We start from the raw sequence: 5949 nt of genomic DNA on the forward strand, positions 1-5949 counted from the left end.
ACATTGTCCCTTCTCTCTTTTTCTCTCATCTTTTATTCTCACCCTTTTTTGGGCTCTTTGGCCTCTTTTTTTATTTGGGCTCTTTGGCCTCTTTTTTATTTTGGGCTCTTTGGCCTCTTTTTTATTTTTAAGTACGGAGTTTCATCCCAACTTGTGAGGGAATCATAGCTTCCATCATCCTTTCCTCACATGGGACTAATAATGATGATCATCACACTTCTATTTACTTACAACTCGAGAATTACAACTCGATACTAGAACAAAAGATGACTACATGAATGCCTACGGCGGTGTACTGGGATGTGCAATGATCAAGAGTGATATTTATGAAAAATATGAATGATGGCCTTGCCACAAATACTATGCCAACTATATGATCATGCAAAGCAATATGAAAATGATGGTAGATGTCATAATAAACGGAACGGTGGAAGTTGCATGGCAATATATCTTAGAATGGTTATGGAAATGCCATAATAGATAGGTATGGTGGTTGTTTTGAGGAACGGTATATGATGGATTTAATGCATCGGCGAAAGTTGCGCGGTACTAGAGAGGCTAGCAATGGTGGAAGGATGAGTGAGTATAATCCATGGACTCAACATTAGTCATAAAGAACTCACATACTTATTGCAAAAGTCTATTAGCTATCGAAGAAAAGTACTACATGCATGCTCCTAGGGGGATAGATTGGTAGGAAAAGATTATCGCTCCTCCCCGACCGCCACTCATAAGTAAGACAATCAATAAATAAATCATGCTCTGACTTCATCACATAACGGTTCACCATACATGCATGCTACGAGAATCACAAACTTTTAACACAAGTATTTCTACCAATCCATAATTACTCACTAGCATGACTCTAATATCACCATCTTTATATCTCAAATCAAATGCAAGGAATCAAACTTCTCATAGTATTCAATGCTCTTTATATGATTTTTTTATTAGATCCATCTTGGATGCCCATCATATTAGTACTAAATTCATAACCTAAGCAAATTGCCATACTATTTATAAGACTATCAAAATAATATAAGTGAAGCGCAAGAGTTCATGACAAACTACTCCAAAAAGATATAAGTGAAGATCAATGAGTACTCAAATAATTAAATAACTATGTGAAGACTCTCTCTCTCATTTATGAATTTCAGATCTTGAGTATTTTATTCAAACAGCAAGCAGAATAAAATAAAATGACATTCCAAGGATATCACATATCATGTGAAGAAGCAAAAACTTAGGCCCAACCGACGCTAACCGATGATTGTTGATGAAGAAAGGTGGGATGCTAACTGGGGCATCCCCAAGCTTAGATGCTTGAGACTTCTTGAAATATTAATTAGGGATGCCTTGGGCATCCCCAAGCTTGATCTCTCGTGTCTCCTTAATTCCTCTCATATCATAGTTTTCCGAAATCTTAAAAACTTCATGCACACAAAACTAAACAAGAACTCGTGAGATAAGCTAGTATAAATCCATGCAAAACCTTATCATTCTCTATTGTAGAAAATCACTAAAATTATAATTTGACATTGCGTACTAAATGCCTCTACATATTTAATACTCCCATCCTTAAATAGAATCATTAAACAAGCAAACATATGCAAACAATGAAAACATAACAAAAATCTGTCTAAACAGAACAGTCTATAAAGAATGCAAGAGGATCCATAATTGTTTAAATCAAAAAAAATCTGAGAATTTACCACACTATGTAGAACTTATCATTTCATATTGTGTCAAAATTTCAAGCTTTTATCACATTCTAACTTTTCTAGGGAATTTTTGCAATAGCGACAAACATTCTGTTTTGAAACAGCAACTCATATACTTGCAAATTGAGCATCATGAAGGCTATCCTTGACACTTTTATTGAAATAAAAGATACAAAACCTTATTATAAATAACAGCAAGCAAATCTAGACAAAATAAAATGACACTCCAAGCAAAACACATATCATGTGACGAATAAAAATATAGCTCCAAGTAAGGTTACCAATAATGTTGAAGACGAAAGAGGGGATGCCTTCCGGGGCATCCCCAAGCTTAGTTTCTTGGATCTTCCTTGAATATTACCTTGGGTGCCTTGGGCATCCCCAAGCTTAGTGTCTTGTCACTCCTTATTCTCCTCATATCGGTATCTCACCCAAAACTTGAAAACTTCAATCACACAAAACTTAATAGAACTCCGTGAGATGCGTTAGTATAATCTATCTATACCTATACTAATTCGGCACTTCCTAAAAATTACCAGTAATTAGAAATTAGGAGCCGTTCATCTAGTGGGACCGAATTATTACGGTTCAGATCTACACATATAATTATTGACAGAAAAAATGGAAGTCCAAGATTATACTCAATTGGGTCAATCATATTAATCAGCCCGGCAACAATTGTCATTATATAATATAAAGAACTGTAAAAAAACTAATAAAAAAAATCTCTATCTCTATTTTTTCAGAGATCTCTTCATCACGTACTACATCCCTCAAAAGAAAAACCTATACACGTACTACAAGGGACGATTTCTTCTTCCTCCCCTCCGTGATCTCTTCATCTTCTCCATCACTATCTCTTTCTCCCCGGTTGGAAGATACAACCATCCAGATCTCTTCCTCTTGATTATCTCCCTCCTCCCCATTGGAAAACAAATGGATCTCCTCTCTCAAAAAGAAGGCATGGATTTCATGCTCACGGATCTTTTTGCATCAAAATAGTTTTCCTCATCTGTACCAGATCCGTATTTTCACATGGAATTTGTTTTCTTGCAGGTTCGACTGTTGGTTTTTCTTTGGATTTTGATTCATGTTTTTATCTATCGTGTCTTCTCAACTTTTTGTGCTCTCCACGGATTGGATCTTGAATCTTCTCATGTACAGTTTTTTGGTGTCTCATGGAGATCTGGTAAAAGCACAGCAACTATGCCCATAATCCACGATCTCCTTCTGTTGATTATCTCTCTCTCCCCCAATGGAAAACAAAAGGATCGTCCCTCTCTAACACTACTTATTCTGATTTGTTTTGTTGCAGGTCTACAATTGGATCAACCATGGCTTTTTAATTGGAGTCCGATTCAACTTTTTCTCTACCGTGTCCTCTCATTGTTTTGTGCTCTCCACAGATTGGATCCTTTGTCTTCTCACCTATAATTCTGGGATGACTCATGGAGATCAGGTAGGAGCACACCAACTTTACCCATCTGCTCGATGACTCATGGAGATCAGGTAGGAGCACACCAACTATCCCCATCTTCTCAAGATTCTCCCACTTTGTGCAAAGCTTGCCTCTGATCTGTTGCTGTCATTGTTCTGTTTGTTAGATCCTACATGTTGCTTACATAGTGCAGATTCACCGACTAATCATAGGGTCTACTCTCTTTTTTCTAATTAAAGCCTTGGATTTGCCAGCAGCTTTGCTTGAGACTAAACAAGTACAAATCCTAAGAATTTTTATGATCTTTTACCTGTTAATCTTTTCTATTCCTTTAATTTTTTATATTCGAGTTATACTTTCTTTCGTTTTTGTAGTATAAGGTTTAAAATAATACAGCTAACCTCAATGGAGAAGGATTCCCATGCAAAGTGAAGGCCAGAGTAGCTACACCAATGAGTAGTTACGCCAACGAGAAAGATTCCTAGAAAGGGAAGGCTGGAGTAATTCGTCTATGGAACGCCATTAACGTCGACAGCAATGAACTTATTTGACTTGACATGATACTAGATGAAGAGGTCAGCCTATTGGTAAAATTATATGATTTGCCAACAGAAAGATGGTAGTATGAGTTATAGTACTTATTACAAATACAGAAGCATCTTCTCGCTGCATTACATGGCACTATATTGGCTTAGCTGCATGTGTATCTCTATGATGTTATTAATCCGTGCAAGTATCAGACAATAAATTTTTTGCATGGCCACCATTGCAGCTGGCCACCATCGTGATGGCGGATTCATCATGCTACTGCTTCTTGGTTGGAACGTCGTGGCTGCACGGCCGGTCGACATGCAACGCCAATGCAAAGGCGTGTGCACTCACTACTTTATTCCCATGCTTCCAGTCGCAGGTGCATTCAGCTCGCCAAGTTCTGGATCTAGGGGTACATGTGATGGCTTGCTAGAGCATCACGTACATATAAGGTTTCCATGTTAGAGTATGTTGTTTCCAGTTATTTATCTGGAAGGCGATCAGTCGATTGGTGAGGCCATAAATGGCTGTCTATGGTTGTCTCCAGGTAACAATTTTTTTCCCCGAGCTAGCATCTTAGTTGGACACAGGTTATTGTCTGCAACTACTCATGTTTCAGGCAATAGACTTTGCCTGCTAACAGAAAATGTTCTAATGTTATGGACATTGTTCACATGGCTGGAGTTCTAAAGTTTATAGCTAAGGACCTTATCCATGAAAGGATTCTAACTAAATTTTTTTGAGAGTTGAAGACCGAGTTGGAGCAGAACTATGGCAACCATGTCGTGCTAAATACGGCCTATGAGCTATGCATGTCGCCAATACGTTACCTAATACATGGGAGGCTCATGTTAGACTTGGCAATGTTCTCTCGATCTTTTTTCTATCGGATTTTTGTACTGCGAAATTGAATTGCTTCTAAGTAAGGATTAGCCTTCACCTCAGTCCATGCATTTTAACTTTGTAAATATTTTAAGGTTAAACTTATGATGAATGCATGCCCCAGTTTAGAGTGGTGACGACTATTGTAAACATGTTTGGTTCAAGATTTATTTTTTGTTTGGTTTTGCGGGTGATTGTTTGGTTCAAAATTTAGCAACATAATCAGATTATTTGTCCATTAACCCAAACATATGCAGAAGTAAGAAAACAAATTCATTGTAGTCAATGCCAATACACCTGCCTTACCCCCAAGTGGATGCAATAGGATTCAGGTCTACCAAGTTTAAGGGTAAATCTAACATGACATAGAAAGTTTGAACATGTATGGGATGATAATTCATCTCAATCAAAAAAACATAGTTGCATTTTTTTTCACTCTTCTCCATTCAATTTTGTCCTCAATGTGATTAGGTTTTAGTGGGTTGGAGTATGTCTATCCAAATATGAATTCCTGGATGTAATGGAGCACAAGTTTTTTTATTGAGATTTTCCCAAGTTAAATACAGTGCAAAAATCTGAGTTAGATTCGTTTTTTAGTTCATGTACATATGTACCAGTCTATCTTAGTATTAGAAGTTTTATTTTTTTATAGTAATATGCATTTTAATCGGTAGTAACTACATATATATGGTGGCAGATAATATGTACGAGGCATGTGAGAGTCAGAAATTAATGTTTTTATAGTAGTGTATTAGTATTTCAGTAAATATCATATTGATTCAAAATTCAGTTTGGACATGGTACATACCAAATCATTTCTATTTGGTTTAAGTATATGCCACATTTACCAAAATTGACCTGAATTCAAGAAAGAGGCGACCATATTTTACTTTTGTCCATTTGTTAAAAAAATATTTGAGCATTTTAATTTTAGGAAGTGGCTAATATAATCAAATTGAGCATGTCCAGAGCAATACAGAACCAAAGGGGTGCACAAAAGTGCAACCTTCAAAGCACGTATAGAAACTCGATCACAAGACTATTTCCTCTATGGATTTTATAATTTGCACTATATGCGTTCAAGATTAAGCTTTTGTATTTTCTCTTTAGAAAAGAAGGAACGAGAAAGGTAGATGATATAAAAAAATGGTATCTGATGTGCGCGTTGATATCTATTATCTTTTGAAAAATATAAAAAGTCAAATTAATTTTCTTATGATTGATTCCGTGAGGCTCTCTCATTGTCTATCTAATAGTAAATTGCTAAATTTCTCTAGAAACATGCAAAATAGGTGACAGGTGAACAGACAATAAGAAAAAAAATTCAATATTGTGAAGGCATTACATACCATCATCAGAAGTCAAAAGTAGTTTGAT

The 5949-nt window shown here is 36.3% G+C and overlaps 1 long non-coding RNA gene across 1 annotated transcript; it reads left to right on the forward strand.

Moving 5' to 3' along the window:
• Window positions 1–2505: 2505 nt before the first annotated feature.
• Window positions 2506–4751, forward strand: LOC123159198 (uncharacterized). The gene is made up of 3 exons (XR_006479568.1): window positions 2506–2910; window positions 3037–3734; window positions 3932–4751. It is a non-coding gene; the product is annotated as an uncharacterized lncRNA (long non-coding RNA).
• Window positions 4752–5949: the final 1198 nt, after the last annotated feature.

This window comes from Triticum aestivum, chromosome 7B, assembly GCF_018294505.1.
Source record: "Triticum aestivum cultivar Chinese Spring chromosome 7B, IWGSC CS RefSeq v2.1, whole genome shotgun sequence".
NCBI lineage: Eukaryota > Viridiplantae > Streptophyta > Magnoliopsida > Poales > Poaceae > Triticum > Triticum aestivum.